At 42.1% G+C, this 19,938-nt stretch overlaps 1 protein-coding gene across 3 annotated transcripts in view; it reads right to left on the bottom strand.

The window, feature by feature from the left end:
- The window catches only part of PIK3CB (phosphatidylinositol-4,5-bisphosphate 3-kinase catalytic subunit beta), a 190,957-nt gene that overhangs the window by 123,898 nt on the left and 47,121 nt on the right, over window positions 1–19,938 (bottom strand). For all 3 annotated transcript variants that reach the window (XM_074963971.1, XM_074963970.1, XM_074963972.1), the window contains one exon: window positions 5,299–5,417. The gene's annotated coding sequence lies outside the window, so the exon portion shown is untranslated. The remainder of the gene's footprint in view (window positions 1–5,298; window positions 5,418–19,938) is intronic.

Here is a 19,938-nt window from a genome sequence, read left to right as displayed (position 1 = left end):
TGATCCATGATGAAATGCATTGTGACGACACGGGCAGACCTTTCATTCTGTCCACCGCTGCCACGAATAACTGGACCAATTTTCTAAATGGCTTCATTCTCTCAATGTAAAAGGCTAGTGCCCTGCGGACATCCAGTGAGTGAAGTCTCTGCTCCCTGCCGGTCGAGTGCAGCTTAGGGTAGAATACCAGAAGAAAGATGTCCTGGTTGATGTGAAACTGTGACACAACCTTCAGGAGGAAACCCTGTCCTTATAGAACACGTGTAAGGAGGCTTTGATGTTAGAGCCTTGAGCTCAGACACCCTCCTGGTCGAGGTTATCACTACCATGAACGGCACCTTGTAAGACAGGTAGAGTATGGAGCATGTCACCAACGGTTCAAAGGGTGGTCCTATGAGCCTAGAGGACCAGGGTGAGGTCCAAAGTGGGGACAGGCTGACGGATGTGAGGGTACAGTCTGTCGAGTCCTTTTAAAAATCGGCTGACCATAGAATTAGCAAACATTAAGCGGCCCCCCCGTGCCCGGATGAAAGGCCAATATGGCGGCTCAATCTGCTCTTACTGAAGAAAACAAAAGCCCCTGCTGCTTCAGATGGAGGAGGTAGTCCAGAATGAGCAGCACTGAGGCTAGTGTTGGGAATGAAAGGCGCTGCGCCGACCACATTGAAAATCTCTTCCACTTGGCAAGGTAGGTGGCTCTAGTAGAGGGTTTCCTGCTGCCAAGGACTAGTCTAACCTGGTTTGAACAGGAAAGCTCCATTGGGTTCAACCACGGAGCTTCCACACCATGAGGTGAAGCGAGACACAGTTCGGATGTTGAAGATGATCGTGATCTTGCATCAGAAGGTCCTGGAAGAGTGGAAGAGTGACTGGGGCTTCCAGAGATATGACTAGGAGAGATGTGTACCAGTGCTGACAGCGCCAGGATGGTGCTATCAATATGATCTGAGCTCATTCCCTCCAGATCTTGAGGAGTATCTTGTGAATGAGTGGTATGGGTGGAAAGGAGATGGCCTCCCCATGGAAGGAGGAACATGTCTGCTCTGGAGCCCGGGCTGTGATTCTGGAAGGAGCAGAACTGCTGGCATTTCCTGTTATGCTGCATGGTAAATAGGTCTATCTGGAGAAAGCCTCACCTCTGGAAGATTGAAAACATGACGTCCGGGCGAAGGGACTAATCGTGGATGTCAAATGACCCGCTGAGGTTGTCTGCCAGCTCATTCTGTACCCCGGGGAGATATGACACTTGCAAGTGTATTGAATGTTCCGCACAGAAGTCCCACAGCATGAGGGCTTCTTGGCACAGGGGAGAGGAGCCTGCGCCCCCATTTGCTGATATAGAACATTGCTATTATATTGTCCATCATAACAGATACACGTCTTGTTAAGTGTGCACAGAAGGTCTGGAATGCTTGGCGCACTGCTCTCTGACTTTGATGTGGAGAGCGAGGTCTGAGTGAGACCAGAGACCTTGGGTCCTGTGGTCTCCCAGATGAGCTCCCCAGCCCAAGTCTGATGCGTCCGTCACTAGCGAGAGAGACGGCTGCAGACTAGTGAAGGGGACCCCTGAGTACACCTCCTGAGGGTCAAGCCACCACAGGAGGGAGTTAAGGACTGGAAGAGGCGGGGTCACGATCCTGTCCAAGCTGTCTCAGGCTGGGCAATACACTGACGTGAGCCACGACTGAAGAGATCGAAGCCTGAAGTCTGGCACGCTACACTACATAGGTACAGGCAGCCATGTGACCGAGAAGCTTCAGGCAGTTCCTTGCTGTGGGGGTGGGAAACTGTCTGATGCCTCAAATGATATCCGTTGGGGCCTTAAATCTTGCTTCCAGCAGGAATGGCCCTGGCTTGGGTCGAGTCCAGTACTGCCCCTATAAACTCTATCCTCTGGACAGGGGACAGAGTCCATTTTGCTTCGTTTAGAAGGAGACCCAGGTTGTCAAAGGTGGCTCTGATGAATCTGACCTGAACTTCCACTTGGGTACTGGAATGGCCCTTGATCAGCCAGCCGTCAAAGTACAGAAACGCCTGTACCTGGTGCCTGCGCAGGAACACCGCGACAACTGCCATGCACTTGGTGAAGACTCGAGATGCTGCTGACAGGCCAAATGGAAGGACTGTGAATTGGTAGTGGGTATTAGTCACCACAAACCTGAGGTACTTTCTGTGGGGCTGAGTAACTGCGGTATGAAAATGTGTGTCCTTCAAGTCAAGGGCAGCACACCAGTCTGCTGGATCCAGCGAGGGGATGATGGAGGCCAAACAGACCGTGTGCAACTTGAGTTTCTTCACGAACTTGTTGAGTTCTCGCAGCTCCAAGATGGGACTGAGGCCGCCCTTGGCTTTCAGTATTAGGAAATACTGGGAATAGAAGCCCTTGCCCTTCTGTGCCTGAGGAACCTCTTCCACTGCCCCTAGCAATAGGAGCAAGTGCAGCTCCTGTATAAGGAATGCTCATGAGAGGGGTCCCTGAAGAGGGATGGGGAAAGGAGGTGGAAGAGCAGCAGGGCACAGAATTGGGTGGAGTATCCCCTTTCTACCATGTGGAGCACCCAGCAGTCCGAAGTAATACGGGACCATGCACAGTAGAAAGGGGATAGTCGGGGTGGATCCAGATCTCGCTCTTGTGCGCCATCCTTGACCACACCTTCAAAAGACCGGTTTGGCCCCTGAAGATGGCTTGGATTGTCCCGAGCTCTGGCCAAAGGATTGACACGGCCTTCTCCTGCTGTTCCGATTTCTCCTTCTGGAGCCATCTTGGCAGTTCTGATGACCAAACCATTGAGGAGGCTGCGGATAGAAGTGTCTCTGCTGCATTGAGGGCATATAGAGGCCCAGGGACCTGAGGGTGGCTCTGGAGTCTTTAAGGCTATTTATCCTTGTGTCAGTTTTTTGAGGGTGAGACTCTCTTCTCAGAAAAGGCAGGTCCTGAATGGTTTGCTGTACCTCGTAGGGGACACCAGAGAGCCATGAGCCCCTTTCCAGACCTTTCAGGAAACATCCCACGATGGGGTGTGCAAACACGGAACACCAGGCAATGCCGAGATAGCCGTGAGGTGGACTTTAAGAGAGCCGAATGCCAGATGCGGGTCTTTCAAGTGCACTAGATAGTCCAGGATGCACGGGATTGAAGCCTGGAGCGGGAACACCTGCCGTTGAGCACACCAAATGGAAAACCTTTTCCACTTTGCTTCGTACATAATAGTGGTAGAAGGTTTGCGGCTTTCCAGGAGCACCTGTCTCACCAAGTCCGAACAGGCAAGCTCAGCGTGGTTCAACCACGGATCCTCCAGACCATGAGATGGAGAGCCTGAAGGTCCGGGTGAAGGAGACGACCGTGATTCTGTGAGATGAGGTCGGGGGCGAGAGGTAGACGCAGTAGGGCCCGGATTGACAGAACCAAGCGAGTGGGGTACCAGCCCTGGTGAGGCCAAGCTGGGGCCACCAGTATGACATCCGCCTTGTCCCTGCGGACCTTGAGAAGCACTTTGTGGACCAGAGGAAATGGCAGGAAGGCGTATAATAACTGACCGGACCACGGAATCGGGAAGGCGTCTGCGATCGACCCCGGGCTGTGACCCCGGAAGGAGCAGAAGGTTGGGCACTTCCTGTTGGTCTGCGTGGGGAACAGATCGATTCAGAGAAACCCCCCAGCTGCGGAAAATGGAGTGGATAATGTCTGGACGAATTGACCATTTGTGTATAAGGAAGCGTCTGCTCAAGCTGTCTGCCATTTCTGAACGCCCAGCAGGTAGAAGGGCTTCCTGCCAGAGAGGAGACAACCGGGCTCCACCTTGTTTGTTTAAATAAAACATAGCCGTGGTATTGTCCGTCAACACCGCTACACAATGGCCCTGCAAGTGGGACAGGAACGCTTGGCACGCGAGGCAGATAGCCCTTAGTTCTTTGATACTGATATGCAGGGCCAGTTCCTCTACCTGCCATAGACCCGTAGTCATCAGGTTTCCGAGATGCGCCCCCCAGCCCAGCACAGACGCATCCGTTACCAGGGTCAGAGTGGGCTGGGGAGGGTGGAATGGGACTCCGGCGCCCACCATGTGGGGATCCAGCCACCAACACAGGGAATCGAGGGTATGCCTCTGGACGGTGAGCACCATGTCCAGACTGTCGCGGCCCGGGCGATATACGGACACCAGCCACACCTGTAGGGGCCTGAGCCTCAACCTGGCATGCTGCACCATGTAAGTGCAGGATGCCATGTGACCCAGCAGCTTGAGACACTGCCTCGCTGTGGTAGTGGAAAAACTGCAGAGACCGGCCATTATGTGTGCAAGGGTTAGACGTCGGGCCTCTGGGAGGAATGCTCTCACTTGGTTCACATCCAGGACAGCCCCAATAAACTCTATACTTGTTGACATTGAGAATGATGCCCAAGCGGTCAAACTTGTCTCTGACTGGAATTGATATGAGCAAGCACTTGAAGAAGAAATATCGTTACCAAAGCATGGAAAGCATTAACGGTCCATACATAGGTGTCAGCAATCCAAAGGGTCTCTCAAATGGAACAATACTTAATGAAATACCAAACAGGGTGGTTACAAATGACAGCTATAAATACAAATTGGGTCACTTTATCTTGAACTATGCTGGTGACTATGGCTCTGAAATATCCATATACAATCCAGAACCAGCTGGATATCAGGATGGGTTTGGGTTCTATTATATTTCTGAACCTCAGGTCAGGTTTGAAAAACAAAAAGTAAAAAAATGAATCTCTAAATGAGCCTGCAGAGGCTGGTATGTTGCCAGTTCTATAAGCAAACCACCCAGGATTTACAATTCATACTTTACTATCCAATTTTCTTTAATACTATTTTATTTCCCATGTTGCCAAGAAGTGGAACATATGTATAATTAGGGAAAACTGTCGTTTATGATATAAGTATTACAGCTTCAAATTCAATATCAGATGCAGGCAGAGTTATTAAAATGACCAACAGGTTTTAGGCATATAGCTATCATATCTTCTCTAGACCACTACCTGTTCACAACCATACACACAAAGAATGCCTGGGAGCTTAGACAGAAGCAGCAACTATCTCAGTCCACAGGACAGCAATTACCAATGAGATAGCAATGTCCTCTCCAATGATCTTATCAAAAGATTTCACTGGTGCTTTTGCACTCTGACATGTAGATCATTTGACCTCTATAGTATTTTGTAGAACATCGCTCCACACTAATACACTCATGACACACTAAACTGCCATAGACAAGATTTTTTTTTAAAAAAATAATAAAATTAAAGAAAGGCTTCACAGTGATACTTACTTCAGAGATGTGCTCCTGTTTGAGTGTCACTTGACAATGAATTTATTTTTGTTAAGCATAGTTTCCTTGTAATCACTACTGTTTTCTCTGAAGACTTTGTGCGATGATCCAAAAGTGACCTTAAAAACCAAAGCCAAAATAAAAAAAGCTCAGTAAATCTTGACAGAATGTAATTAAACACATTAAAATCTAAACTATTTGTCATTTTATGTGCTCCATAAATTCTCAATGAAAAAATGCCACAGATTAACCAGCACATTTCCGTTCTTTTCACATACTATACAAGAATATAAATGTCACACAGTCTAGTACAGCATTTCTCAAATGCGGCCACCATGGCTGCATGAGGCTACAAGGCCCTGCAGACACAGCCTCCTGGGTTGTGATTGGCGGGAAGGGGGCAAAGTAGCAGCCCTTTCCTCTCCCTGTTGCTCCTGGATGCACAGCCTTGGTGTTGGTTGCTGGGGCCACCAGCAGAGTTGGGTCCTGCCCTCCTCTGGAGAAACCTGGGGCACAATGCGGGAGCAGCAGGCAGCCAAGGAGTTCCCACCTTCCCAGAGGCAGTGAGGCTCAGGCTTTGGGCTTCAGCCCTGGGGTGGGCTCACATTCAATTTGTGATCCACTATAAAAGGATCTGGAGGTTCAGCAGTACTACTGACTAGCCAGTTATTTCCCATTTTGTAGTTGTGTGTTTGAGTTTTCCTTCCTAAGTGCAGTGCTTTGCAATTGTCTATTGATTTTCATCTTGTTGAATCAGACCAATTCTCCAATTTATCAACAAATGCCCTTTTGAATTCTAATCTACTCCTCCAAAGTGCAAATGACCCCTCCCAGTTTGGTACCATTTGCAGATTTTATAAGCATATATTTCATGCCATTATCCAAGTCATTGATCAAATACAGGAATCAGGACAGACCCCACTAGACAAATCCTCAGTTTGACAGCAAACCATTGATAACTACTCTTTGAGTGTGTCTTTTTAACCAGTTGCCTACCCACCTTACAGTAATTTCATCTAGACCACATTTCCCTAGTTTGCTTATGAAAATGTCATGTGGGACCATGTCAAAAGCCTTACTAAAATCATGACACACTGCATCTTACTGTTTCCACAAATCCACTGGGTCAGTAACTGTCAAAGGAAATTAGATTGGTTTGGCATCATTTGTTCTTGACAAATTTATGTTGGCTATTACTTAAAACTCCAATATCCTCTTGGTGCTTGCTAACTCTTAATAATTTGTTCATGTTTTGTTCAGATATCGAAATTAGGCTGACTGTTCTCCTTTTTCAGTGTAGGAATCATGTTTGTCTTTTCTAGTTCTCTGGGACCTCACCCCTCCTCCATGAGCTCTCAAAGATAATCACAAATGGTTCTGAGGTGGCTTCAGCTAGTTCCTTAAATACCCTAAGATTAATTTCATCAGGCCATGATGACCTGAATACATCTAACTTATCTGAATATTCTTTAACCTGTTCTTTCCCTATTCCAGCTTGTGTTCCTTCACCCTTGTTGTTAATATTAATTGTGTTAAGCATCTGGTCACCATTAACCTTTTTAGTGAAGACTGAAGCAAAATACACATTAAACACCTCAGCTTTTTTGGTGTCATCCATTATCAGCTCTTCTTCTCCATGCTAAGTAGAGGACGTACACTTTCCTGTGTCTTTCTCTTACTGCAATATACTCTTCTTGTTGCACTTTATGTCCCTGGCTAAGTGTAACTCATTTTGCACCTTAACCTTTCTGATTTTTTCCCTATATGCTTGTGCTATTCTTTTGCATTCATCCTTAGCAATTAGCCCACATTTCTACTTCTTGTACAATTCCATTTTGATTTTCAGGTCATTAAAGAGTTCTTTATGGAGTCATATAGGTCTCCTACTATTCTGCCTATCTTTCCTTCGTATGGGGATAGGTTGCTGCTGTGCCTTTAATATTATCATGAGAAAATGCCAGCTCTCCAAACTCTTTTTTCCCTTAGATTTTCTTCCCATGGGGACCTTACCTAACAGTTCTCAGAGTTTGCTGAAGTGCGTTTTTTTATTCCATTTTCCTTATTCTGCAGCTTCCACTCCATCCTTTCCTTAGAATCATGAAATCTATCATTTCATGATCACTTTCACCCTAATCATCATTGGGTTTCAGATTCACTACCAATTCCTCCCTCTTAGTCAGAATCAAGTCTAAAATAGCTGTCCCTCTGGTTACTTCCTCCACCTTCTGAAACAAGAAGTTGTCCCCAGTACACTCGAGCAAGTCACTGGATATTTTGTATGTTTGCTGTACTACTTTACTAATACATGTCTGGGTAGTTAAAATCCACCATTACTACCAGGTCTTGTGTTTTGGATATTTGTGTTCTCTTGACTTGGTGATCCACAACAGATGTCTACTATGACATCACCCCGGTTTCTCTTTCCCCTTCCCCTCCCCCCACATTTACATTTACCCAGACACTTTCAACTGGTTGGTCTCTTACCACCTTCTAGACCTCAGAACAAATGCACATATTCTTGATGTTTAATGCAACACCTTCACCCCCTGCCTGTCTTTCCTGAACAATACATCCCACTACACCAATATTCCAGTCATGAGATTTATTCCATCAAGTCATAATTTAGTTTACGTACTAATATTTCCAGTCCTTTATTCTCTATATTCCCTGTACTTGTGTACAGACATCTAAGATGGTGAACAGATTTCCCCTACTATTTTCCCTCTTGTGGTTCCTATGACTGTACTATAATTTTCCATTTCCTCCCACCCTCCCCTAGATGGATACACAAGACTGTAAAAAAGCATCAGCTCCCGTAGGTGGGTGGAATGTTGTGTGATCTGGACAGAGCCTTGGCTCAAACCCCAACACACCAGGCTGCATAACTGCACCACCATGCTAAATTAAATAAATTAAGAGAACATTTGAGGAAACACTTTTCTGAGTAGGTGACTAATCCGCATTTAACACAACTTTTTTTAAAAAAAAGTGTATGATAATATGAAGCCATATAATCCTCTCCCACCATAAAACCCAAAGTGAGGGGCTCACAGAAAGATAATCTCTGCAACAATCCTGATTAGGAGACTAGAGCCATATGTACACAGAGGTCCTGTAGCTCCACCACAACTCTGGCTTTGAAGACCCTCCCTCCAGACCCCTATCCTCCAGCCTGTCTAGTCATCTTCCACCTTCCCCCTCCCTTTGACCTCCAGTGCAGACTTCAACTCTATTCAGCAACTTCTGAGGCAGTGAGAGGGGGAGAATGGGGGTAAAGGGGAAGGTTCTATGAAAGTAACTGAGTACTCCCTTCAGTGTGAGTGGAGATAGCTATAAGCAGAGGAAGGTTAGAAGAATGTGGTATCTAATAAGCTTTTTTTTGCTCTTCTTCTGTTTCTCTCTGCCTGCCTGTCATTTTGAAGAATGGAGAGCTGTGTGGCTGAAGCCAAGGTTATCACGATCCCAGAGAAGTAGTGAGACAAAAGGCAGAGACTTCAGGTATGCTCTGTTGTAAGGAGGACTGCCATCCTGATATCCAGGAGCATCCTAGGAGAGGAAAATAAGCAGGGTGGATTGATTTAAATCAAAGCAATTTAAATCACTTACTTTAATCATGATTTAAACCAATAGGAAAGAAACCTTGATTTAAATCATCAATTTTGATTGCATTGCATTTGTACTTTAGTTATTTTCCTAAAGAAAAGTTGACTCATCAGCTGGTAACCATAAAAACATGAGTTGCAACTAAATATAGCCTTTTCACTAAATTTGGTCCTTCTTTTTGCTAACCAGTGAAAGAGTGCGTCTATACACATTTATTTAAGCCATTATCTAGCTTAAACTCACATTTATATAGATTGTTAAATTTCACATTTTTTTAACGTTAGAAAATGGTGAATGATGCATTTCTTATTTACTACGTGATTAATTTTTACTTGCAATTTGTGTCAAACTATTTATCTAGCAATTCAATTAAAAATGCATAAAGCACTATTTAATATTTTTATTAAATAAACCTACCTTAAATGTGCTTGATGCATAAGAAAAAAGTGTTATCAAAACATGTTTTGCATTTAAAGCTAACTGATTTAACAAACAAAGGAAATATCTGTAGTTAGTACATTTAACTGGTTATTTCTGGTCGCTGCGTAATTAGAACTAGTAGATCTCATCCTCTCACACTTAGTTTTTATTCATAGATGGCAAGAGGAAAAAACCTTTCCTGCATTTTCAACTCTCAATTGGTTTCTTAACTTTGAACGAACTAGTCATTGGGTTAAATTAAGTGAATAAACTACTCCTCTGCACCTGCAGAAGAGTACACTGCTGTATAAAGCTAATTTAGCACTTCAGCAAATGCTGGTTCCAGCTATTTAGCCAGATACTTCCAACACTTCAGTGATTTGATGTTCTTCAAAAATTGGCAGCAAACATGTATGGCTTAATATTAAATTATCCACCCTAAAGACAACTCACTATTGAAGATTTGGATAGATGTCCTAGGCCTGAGAAAGACTGTGGAGCCATTTAAATTTAACCATAAAGAAGTTTCATGATGTATATGTCCATTTTACAAAATTAAAAGATTTTTTGAGCTCTGATAGATCAGGGTTTCTCTTAATTTGCTTTTTATTTATTCACAATTACATTTGCACCTATCATTACTAGGCACAATTACAACAGTCAGAGGAACAAACTCAATTAAAAATAAAAAGCATAATATAACCAGAGAATTCCTAAATGACCTTAATGTTCCATAAGAGCAAATGCCTTTGATATGTTTGAAGAAGTCTAGTTCACAAGTAAAGGTACGTGATTGACTGTAGCTGATGACTTTCCACAATTCTTCATTCTGATTGCTCTTTTGTGAGCACACTACTACATGCATGCTCTTGTTTGAAGAAGGCAGCCAAAACTCCGAAATAACTTTCCTCTGCGTACACAAGTTAAAATTTGTAACACCAAACTGATCTGGACTACTTAGTTAACATTTTCAATAAGTACCAGGTGAACATACCTACTGTTCTATGTTTTTTGGAATTTCCAGATGCCTTTCCAAACAAAACAAAACACAAATAAATTCCTCTGGTCTCAAGTCTTGAAGACATGGGCATGCTATTAATTACACTACATGACTAAATGCAAGTGCTGTTGAAGCCCAGCAGATAAGTTTTTATCACACATTACCTTTTATTGCATCAACAAGCTTTCAAACCATAAAGGCCCTTTATCAGGCTAGTGAAGAGCTTTCAAACAGGTTCTGCTGCAATCCAACTGATTGTACGAATTCACAACAAGCACTTTTGCCAGAAGAGCAAGAGCAGTAGTAGCCACACTGCAGTCCCTTCTCCCCCACATTAAGCCGTTGTGAAAGTTAAGCAAAAGATAAATCTAAGGGGGAAAAGTTAAAACTACTCTGGAGCCAAAAAGAAAAGATCTAAAAAGTGTTCAAGTCTAGGAAATAATGTAATTTTTGGCAGCTAATAAATTCCATTTATTAAAGTTCAGCTCCTTAAATACTAAAGTATGCTAAAGGTTCTATCACAGCTGTAAGGAAAAGATATTAATTCCACCACAACTAAAAAGTAGACGTTTATAAAATCACTATTTCAAGGATGTCTAGAAGTCCCAATCTATTTAAAATAGAAATCCACAATTTTAAGAGGAAGGAAGAAAAGATTTTAAACAGCCAGCCTAACAAAATGTACCTGTAAACTGAAAGTCAAGCGGCGTTGTTGTTGTTGTTTTCTGGCCCATGTATCACCATCAGTAATAAAGATGGTACAAACGAAACAACACTAGCAAATTCTATGTTTTGACCTAAGTCATAGAAGAATCCTGCTCACGCTCTGAGCTTTATCGGTTCTGCAGTTCTAAAACATCGAATTGTTGTTAAAGCAAACAAAAAGTATGACTGAACACACCGGGATCAAATCAGGTGAGTAAAAACACCCTTTTAACAGTCACTTTTCCGACCATAACCACACACTGAAATCAGGCAAGAATTGCTCTTTTTTTCCTGTAGTTCCCTCTTTCACATGTTTAAAGGAAGTACTTTTATACCACGTGAACACACTTATTGCTTAATATACCTCCAATATATCTCTTATCACTACTATTTTGCAAACTTTTTTGGGGGGGGGGGGGGAGGGAAAGAGGGTTAACTTTCTGTTGCAATCTCCTCACGTGGGGCCCAATCCAAAGCCCATGGCAGTTATCAGGAGTTTCTCTGTATTATGTCAGTGGGTTTTAGATTAGGTCCTATGCTACATCAGACTCTGACCCAGTTTACTTGCTTCATCTGTAGTTCTGCAAATATTTTACCCATTACATGCTAACTTTTTTCAAAATGAAGCTATTACTACTTTCTGTTCCCTGAAATCTCTTCCAGATAGGAAAAACTGAGTAATATAGACTAACACACTGATTTTCACTTCCTCACCACGTTTCAGTTAACATACTGTATGTTTAGTTCCCTAATTTTCTTTTTGTTGTGAGGGTTTGATGTACATAAAAACACATTAGAAGAGCCAAACAGAAAGACCAAATAATTTTTGTGCCCAAATAATCACGTTACTATAATTATCCTTTCCTGTGAAGTTGCTAATAACTGCACTCTAGTAATCAAGTTTTCATGTAAAAAATCATCTGTAACCATAATGCTTGTTGAAATAACTTTAAAAATGTGCACTAAAGGTAGATTCAGCTATACATCAGATTAACAGCATGAAATACTTCAGAAAAATGTGAACTGCTGCTATCCTGAACTATGCTGCAGTGTGGTTTTATCTCTGACAAGCACAATTTAAATACCAAAAATCAACTATTCCGCTGCTGATACTTCAGCAGAAGCATCAATGGCTAACCCCATCATTGTTGGACATAGCTTTGGATATAAATGTGAAGTGCTATAGGTCAGCTAGTCACTGACCTTGGTTGCTGTTATTGGGAGTGAAGAATTCTAACACCCACTAACAAGTGTAAAGTCTCCTTAGGACTACCTCCCAAATGCCAAAACACAAAAAACCTTTTATGGCTGGCTGCTAAATGCATCAAGCATCAAAACCTTCAGCTTCTTTCTTCTCTTCTACTCCCCCCAGCTTTTTTCAATATCATAGAGCCTCTAGTATGTCACACCATGGTGCTGAAGAAAATAAATTATTACCTACTGTGACATTGCACTCCACATGTTTTATGGAAATATGCTTATGAGTGTAAATATAACGTAACTGGAATATTCTTTATGCAAAAGGTTTCTTGTAAGGTATCATTACAAAGCTTATAATCTACTGAGTGTGTGAGGAAAGGACTTTTTCCAGAAGTACCACTAGGCAATGCATGTTCCCCTGCCATTCTCGTGCACACAGAGTTGAGGGTATAAAAGAGTTGTGGCCACCACCTCATTCTCCATTCCTTCGGACGGCTTACTAATACCTGAAGTAGTGGGGGAAGGAGGAGGACTGCACAACATATCTCACAGAACAACAGTTATTGCACAGATAAATAACTTTTTTCTCCTTCAAGTGTCTGTGCACACATACATTTCACTCACCAGCAGTTTCCTTGCAGGTGATGGGACTTCAGATTACTTGAAGGGAAACAGCAGGGCTGACTTCTGAAGTTGGCATTGTCCTGGGAAGATTCAGTGACAGCATATTGTCTAGAAAAGGTAAATACCAAGGACCACACAAATGTCCATCACCACTATGTTACTCAAGATAGCTGACCAAACGGAATGTGCTATTACTCTCAGAGGAGAAACCTTTGCTAGATTATAGCAGAGTTGGTTACAGTAAGATATCCAGTGAGATATACACTGGTTGTAACCGGTTGCCCTTTACTCCTTTCACCAAAGCCTAAAAAAGTCTAGCAGATGATCTGAGAACATTTTGTGTTGTCCAGATAGAAGGATAGAGAGCCCTCCAAACGTACAAAGAAAGAAGCTTCTCTTGGGTTTGCTGGAATGCGGTTTCTGAAAAAAACATTGGAAGATGAATGAACTGAGTGAGGTGAAATGCAGATACAATCTTAGGCATAGACATAGGATATCACTTAAGAGAAACCTGGTCTTTGTGAAATGGCATGAAACAGGGGGTTCACAGCTAATGATGCCTGGAGCTCCAACACCCGTCATGCAGAAGTAACTAACTGCTACCAGAAATGCAGTTTTCATTTGATAGCAAAGATAAGTAAGTTGTTGCTAAAGGTTCAATGGGGAACCCATTAAACTGTACAGAACCAAATGCAGGTCCCGTGAGGGTACTGGATCAGACACAGGAAGGTACATATGAACAATGCTCTTTAAAAAAAACAAAACACAAAAAAAACCTAGATACCAAGAGATGCAAAAAAGACAGAAAATCTATCTACTGGTAGACGTATTGCAGAAATGGAGACTAAATGCACCCTCACTGAACCGATGGAGAGGCCAGACAATTTCAAACGCAGCAAAGTCTCTATTATATGCCTAGTTTCCATATTGCGCGGTGACAACTTGTGAGACTCAGCCCATGCTAAGAACCATTTCCATTTTGCTGCATAATTGGCTCTGTTTGTGTCCTTCCTGCTGCACACCAAAATGGCTTGGACATTCTGTGAGTACTCTTCCCTCACTGCTCAACCAGAGATCATCCACACTGTGAGGTAAAGAGACTATAGAGTAAGGTGCAGTATATCACCTTGGTTATGACACACAAGGTCAGTACTGCCTTGTCCAGGCTGGTGCTATGAGGATTAAAGTTGTTTTGTCTCTTTAGCTTCCTGATCACCCTCAGAATTAGAGAGACAGAAGGAAACGCATACATCAGAAGACCTGACCAAGGGAGAAGGAAGACATCTGTCAAAGAATCTGGAGCAGAATTTCCTGCATTTGCTCTTCAGGTTGGTTGCAAAGATGTCTATTACTTGAAAGAGCCGATGTGGAAGGTCTGTGTACTGATGCCTCAAGACAGTTTAGGAAGTTCCTACTGAAGAAAACTGCAATAGTATTCATCACTCCCTTTAGCAAGACATTGTTCTTTATGCACAAGTTCCCTACATGGATCATTTCTTGGCATAACTGATTAGATCTCAGATCTCTCTGTCTGTTCAGATAAAACAGTGGTGTTGTCAATAAACACCCGAACCCCCTCCCCCCCGGTTTCTGATGGTGGAAACTAACATCTCAAAAGCTCTCTGAACAATTCAAAGGGCCAGTATATTTATATGTAAGGCCCAGGATGTTTTGCTCCAAAGTGCCTAAGCCTGAAGCTGACCCAGGTGGGCTCCCCAACCTTTGGTGGAGCCATCCATTACCAGAGTCACAGTTGGTTCTGCTGGCAGGAAGGGAATACCCTTGCGTACATTTTGAGGGCCCATCCACCAATTCAGAGACTGAAGCACTCAAGCAGGCACACAAATCAAGATGTACACAAAATGCCTGTTTAGGCAATATACCATGTGGATCCAGGTCTGAAGAGGACACCTGTGGTGAAGTCTGGTATGCTAACTCACATACTTGGACGAGGCCATGTGACCTAACAGCTGCACACAAACCCAAGGACATCAGTATTGTTGTGATTGGAGGATTTTGGACAGAGAGAGACTATGGACTGGAATCTGTCCATCGGAAGATGAACCATACTGGCTGTACAGTTTAGATCTGTCCCTACGATATTTATTATTTGTGTTGGTTGTAAGGTCTATTTGTCTATATTTAATTTTAGACCAAGACGAGAAAAAAAGGATGTCCGATGAGCAAGATGCTGTTTTGGATGTGGGAACCTGATCTTTTCCAAACTAGCCAATTGTCCAGATAAGGAAGTATTTGAATCTCTGAATGGAATAGAGGAGCTGCTATTATTGCCATATATTTGTTGAACACCTCTGGGGCAATGGATAGACTGAAAGGCAGTACTGTGTACTATTAGTACACATTGCCTGTCGTGAATCGAAAATACTTTCTTTCTCTGGCCAGGATAGATTGCCACATTAAAAGTACACATCCTGCAGATTGAGAGCATATCAATCTCCCATCTCCAAGGAAGGGATAACAGATGCTAGGGTAACCAGGAAGTAGAGGCAAGAGAAGCCCCTCTTGCTCTGTGTTGGTAAGGAACCTCCTCAACTTCTCTCAGATCCAAGAGAGACTGTACACATTGTATATTAATATGGCCTCATGAGAGAAGTCCCTGAAAAAGGATGGTGAAGGGGAAGAATATTAATTGGAAAATATATCCCTCCTTCACACTGCTAAGAACTCACCTGCCTGAAAAAATTTCTGTCCGTGGAACGTAAAAGGAATAGGGGGTGGATGTCTAAAATTGGAGATGATTTACAATCTATATGCTGTCCTCGACTGTGATGTAAAAATGATTGTTTTGAAGCCAGTGAGAAAGGCCTGCTATGGATGAGGCCGACGGGTGACACCTAGGATGCTTAGATCTCCGATTTAGAAACATCCTGAGTGTAGTAAGGGCTGTACTGAGCACGTGTTTCCTCTTCACTAGGATGTAGACCTCCAGTGAGCGAAGAACTGCCCAAGAATCTTTTAACGTGCACGTGGCATCATCTATCTTCTGAGAAAAAAGCTCAGTGCCCTCAAATGGCAAGTCTTCTACTGTATTTTGTAGTTCCCTGATATACCGGAGGCCTGCAACCAAAAACAATGCCTCATCAAGATGGCAATCACCACTGAACACAAAACTGTGAGTGTAGATCCAGGTTCACGTTTTAAAATTTTGTATTGCACCATTTGTTTTCACCACTCTCATTTCTCGTTAAATATTTATTCTTTCTTAAATAAATCCATTTTTGTCTTAAGTGCTCACAAGTGTGTGGTTTGCAGAAGCGGTGGTTTAAGGCAAAAGTGGGGTATGCTGTACCTCTCAGTGCAAAGGATCTGGAATTTCTGTGACTAACCAATGTCACAGGCCAGATATCACAGGGAAAGGACTCAAAGAAACTCATGACTGGGGTGTACATATTGCCAACCTGAAAGACAAAGTAAGGGTGGCATAGCCCACAGAGGAGTGCTTGAGTAGCTGAAAGGCTGGTGGTGTGCAGGAATTCACATCCAGCTACCACAAGAAAGCCACTCCCTCTTACTGCAGGCAGAGGCTAACAAGGTGACTCCCAGTCCTGGATACTCCAAGAACCATCCCGGGGGGAAAACTGTCATTTGCCACAAGAATGGCTTGCATCATCGACAGCACCAACAGCAGAATTAAGCATACAGCTGCTGGAACTAGTACAAGATCTGAAGGTGCCATGGTCAAAGATCTCCCTGGTAAAAGAGAAGGCACTGGTTTCAATGGTCCTACCAGAGTCCACAGCACTGCCTCATACAGTGTCAGTGAGTACTGATGCTTATGACCAGACCTCTATTTGGCAATGGAAGACCTTTTTAATCACCTTTTTGTGAGATGAAGAGTGTGGCTGATCAATCTCAGATGGTTTTGAATGCTTTGAGGAGGCCACAGGTGAGAAAAACTATTGACATTTCTCACCCAAAACCGGCTTCAGAGCCATAGCAGCTGAAGGAGCACTCCTTATGGAGGAACCTTCTGCTCTCTCATGGTCAGGGTCAGGCTCTGAAGAGGGACGCTTCTCAGACTCCTTTTCTACAGACTACCTATACGCTGTTCGCCATTTCTCACACACACAAAGCAACATTAAGTCTCTTTCCCAAAGCTGTCAACATTCTGTGACAGTTAGCGAAACAAAAGGAGCTCCAGTTAACACAATGTGATTGGAAATCTATTACATATTTAACCTTCTCAGAGTTAAAATTATAGACAAATCATTTCCACCATCAACCTAAAAAGACACTGTATTTTTTCACTGAATCCCAATATTTGGAAACTAAAATTTTGAATGAGTTTCCCTTTGAAAAATAATAATAAAAATTATTACAAACATGGAAAGGAGAAACAGAATAGCTCAACAAAAGCAAAAAACCAACAAGGCCCTAATCTTCCAATTGTTCTTTATATATTTGCTTTTAAACCTACTCAAAGACACAGAAAATCACAGAATGACCTCCTGATATTATATAACCTAAGAGGCATGAGCTCAATAAAGTGCACTTCTGCAATAATTTTTCAATTAATAATAGTCTTACATTATATGGCCTTTCATGACAGACTGTTCATGTCAAACATTAGCACTCACCACCACTATGCGGTAGCAAGTTTCAAGGAATTTTGTACATCTGTTAAACTGGAACACAGAACTTGAGTTATTCACTAAAGGTTAACCAGCAAGTCACAGGGCCAAGATCAAATATAAATTCTGCTCCCATCAAAACTTAACTATGTTTTATTTCTGACAGCTGCCAGAACCCAGTCTGAGTTCAACATACCAGAAATGAAACAATAATAGTGCCACTATTATTTCCTTTGGCACTGTGCATCCCAAACGTAATCTAGTAACTTCTCCCTACTAATTAGATCCCTTTACTGAAATCCAGTAATCTGGAAAGAAAGTGTTCCATAAATGCAGCCTGGTCTGAAGCTTTCTTCCTAAATAAGAGTCTAAATACCTACACACCTCTAATCTTTAAGGGTTGTCTATAAAGTCATACGAATACAGAATACGATTCATTTACTCTGCAAGGCTGTTCTCTGAGAAACTGCAACCAAAGTCTGTGTTTTAAAAGATGATCTGCAAAGGAAAAAAGAAATAGGCTTTATGTCCTTTTTTCATTTAGGGACACTAGATTATTTTAATGTCAATTTGCAGCAGATTACCCAGAAAATCTGAGCTCTGATTTGTTAAGACAACTAAGCATAAGACAGCTAAGTTTCCTGACCAGTGAACCTCAATTCTGACTTGGCCCTCCACAGGTAGATCCATCTCCTTGCCGTTCAATCTTTGACCACTCTGCTGACCTTACAAAAAGGTGTGAGTTTTGATATTAGATACATACCTACTACAAAGGGATTTGAGACCGGCAACTATTTTTCATTCAGACAGTTAATAAGTGGCCCTGACTTTTGGTCATTACCGGGTTGGGGTTGATTTGAGAGACCATGTTCCGTTCCACCCCCTCAAGCATTTCAATCCCCAAAGAGCAGTTTTAAACACTAAAACTGGTATTTCAAATGATCAAACAGATCGTGGGAAACCAAAGGCACATGGAAATAAAGACCTCTTTGAATCTTATGACTGATCACAACCAATGTTCATTCCAATCAAAGTAGAAATAAAGTTAGGACACATCTGCTTACATTTTAATTTGCTTTATGTGACAAAAAAAAATCATGTCACTGAGAAAGAGTACATGTTAAAATATTTGATACTATCAGTTCTAGTGGAGAGACTAAGACAGGAATGTCGCTAACCTCTCACAAAATTTACCTAACTGTTATCTAAAACAGAAAGATAAACTCATGGAAAATAGTTCTAAATAGAGAGGGTTAATCATTTATATTTGTATTCCCAATTAAACTATTTACACTAAAAAAAATCCCATTTAATACACTAACATTCAAAAATCCAAACATTTTAAATGCAATGGTAAAGGATTTTCTCCTCTTCCTTTTTATGGCTAATTTTTATAGTGCTTCATAAAAGAGTAGATTTTCATTCCCTAAAAGGGCATCTCCTCAGTAAAAGCTCCCAGTCAAAGCAAAAACATTCCAGCTATTACATATTTTACCAGATGTGTTTTTAAAAGTGCCATATAAAAATGCATTAAATTGAGAATATACAGTTCACATTTCAAATGAGGATGAGAAACAATATTCCTAATCTAATACTGTAGTGCACACAAATACTTACCAGCTATTCATGTCTGATATCAGCTGCTGCAACTGAAAGTTTCCATAGCTAAATAATTTAATATATTATTAATAATATTATTTGTATTACAGTAGCACCTAGAGGTCCTAATTCAGACTAGGACCCTGTTGTGCTAGGCACTATACATACACATAAGACAAAGCCCCTGGATGGACTATCTTAAGATATAAGTAGACTAAAAGTACTATTATCCCCATTATTACAGATGGTAAACTAAGGCACAGAGAAATGAAATTACTTTCCCAGGATCATACAAGAGGTCTGTGGCACAGCTGAGAATTGAATCCAGATATTCTGAGTCCCAACTCAGTGTCTTACCACAAACTTTCCCACCAATAAAATTAATTTTGAAACCCTAGAAGTAGATTCATCTAAAAGGGCTTGGGAAATCTTACTAAGCATCTTAAATATAATTCTGTTATGATAAAACAGGAAGAGATGAAGGCTTGCATCATATCACAAACATTATTTTGAGGAAATGGAAGAAGATAGAATATGAAGCGATAAAGAATCCTAATTTGATGTGGGAAATGCCCTGGGAGTACACATTTTACAGAACTGATTCCAAAAGATGAAAAGCACCTGAAACTTTTGTTGAAGCCAATGAGAAGTCCAGGTACTCAGCAAACCTAAGGACCAAGCCATAAGTCAGGTACATAGTAAGGCGCCAACTCTGCAAAGGAATCTGCAAGGCCAGACCAATACAATTGTGCAGAAATTTGTAACCAATGGGACTCCTCCTTAATCCTTTGAAGAATCAGACAGTAAATCAGGCAAATGGGTAATTATTGCTGTAAAGCAGGTACCGTGATACTTACTTGCTTTAAAGTTCTCATTGCAACTTTTAACTTTAGCAGC

The sequence above is a fragment of the Natator depressus genome, chromosome 9 (assembly GCF_965152275.1).
Source record: "Natator depressus isolate rNatDep1 chromosome 9, rNatDep2.hap1, whole genome shotgun sequence".
NCBI classification, from domain to species: domain Eukaryota; kingdom Metazoa; phylum Chordata; order Testudines; family Cheloniidae; genus Natator; species Natator depressus.
This window is presented reverse-complemented; position numbering and strand designations above follow the sequence as displayed.